Source organism: Cynara cardunculus (genome assembly GCF_001531365.2).
Source record: "Cynara cardunculus var. scolymus isolate 2C chromosome LG 2, CcrdV1, whole genome shotgun sequence".
In the NCBI taxonomy this organism is placed as follows: domain Eukaryota; kingdom Viridiplantae; phylum Streptophyta; class Magnoliopsida; order Asterales; family Asteraceae; genus Cynara; species Cynara cardunculus.
This window is the reverse complement of record NC_037529.1, coordinates 37,329,061-37,330,803: the sequence shown is the minus strand read 5'-3', so window position 1 is coordinate 37,330,803 and position 1,743 is coordinate 37,329,061.

Below are 1,743 nucleotides of genomic sequence, written 5' to 3'. Positions count from 1 at the left end.
ATAGTTCTTGTCTATTGATATGGTGCGCGTGGTTCTATGGTTAAGGGTAAGAACAAACACGCGCGTGTCAGTAAAAGGAAGCGCACGTCATTAATCGTGCATCTTCCCAATACGGCGTGTCACACTTTTTTGAACCGTTTCACCCAAATCCACTCATCACACGACCTTTGGTACCGCAGACGGTTCAATTTTGAAATTCCTTACCTATAAATACCCTCCTTCCCCCCAAATTAAAACCTTATGCTCTCAAAAACCTCTCAAACACATAGACGAACCTGCAACCTGCAACTCTCAAAGCTTCCTGCAACAATGTCTTCCTCAAGTGCCTCAGCTCAGTCAGTTAACACCTCAAGCAATAATGAGGTAACACAAGCTCAAGCCCTAACCTCGCAGGCCCTGTCCTTCGTGCAAAATAAATACGAAAAGATCGTATTAGTTAAAAAACCTAATAACTATTTCTTCGTCCCCTCAGGATTTCCTGATAATACCTTCACACTAATGGAAATACTAMGAAACCACCCTMTCTACTATGCTTTGACTGCCACTCGACCCACACCTGAAACTTACAGTACCCAATTTCTGTTGAGTGCCTACATAACCCCCCTCGATAATACTGGGCTAACCATTGTTGGTTATGCCTCTCATCCAGTAAATAAATCCCTTGTCCCTCTCGAACTAAATGTGGAAACCCTGAGAACAACCCTGAGAATAGCCCTCCATTAAATGCTTATGTTCATACTCCCACTGATGAAGAACTAATCAAATTTCTGGAGCTCCATTCTTACGCGACGCCCATTACCAATAGGACACAATTCAGGCGTAAGGGACTACCCCCTGTGTGGAACACTCTATTCTCCATCATCAATTGCTGCCTCACAGGGAAGGTAGGTAGCCATGACCAATCATCCAACGCTATGCTGTCAATAATGTATGGCATCTACTTTAATCTGCCACTGGACTACGCGTAATTGATTTTTGAGGACATAGTCGGCCTCATCAAGAAGAAGTGCGCCAGTCACAAAGGGGAGAAGACGAAGGTCCAGGCCCAACAGAAGGCCCAGGAAGACATGAACCAGCTAAACCTGATCTTACAACGCTTCCTTGGTTTGGCTTTTGGAGACATTCTGGCAACAAGATTGCCTTCTGTGGAGCCGAATGCCAAGCTATACCCCTTCAAGGAGTTTAGACCTACAGAGCATGAGCATGGCTACAAGAGTCCAAGGCCCCTATCAAAGGCCATGCTCAGGTACTTAAGCCACCATGATCGAAAATCCTATAGACGTGCTAACAGGCGATCAGAACCGGTCCCTGTAACCCCGCCACGAATAGGTGTCCCCTTAGATGTGGAAATCGAAAAAATGAGAATAGAGGGACGAACGGAGGAGCCAGTAGTGGCTGGTTAGGTGAGAGAGGAACCCCCTAGAATCCCAAGACCTCCTCGCAAGAAGACGAAGACACCGAAGGGTACCGACTCTTCTGTGAGAAAGTCGAAGAAGAAAAAGAGGCCCGTAGAGGAAGAGGACCCAACTGCACCTCTGCCAAAACCTAAGTAGAGGAAAACAAAGAAGGCTGAACCAACAGAGCCTGTCATCACAGACCTGTGGTCACAGAGGCCATCGCAGAAGAAAGCCCGGCAGAGGCTGCAGCAACACCCAAACGCAGAAGGTTGCGTAAGATGGTCTTCAACGACTCCCCAACAGAACAAATTCAGGATGTTCTGTCGAATGTCCAGAAGGAGTTCAG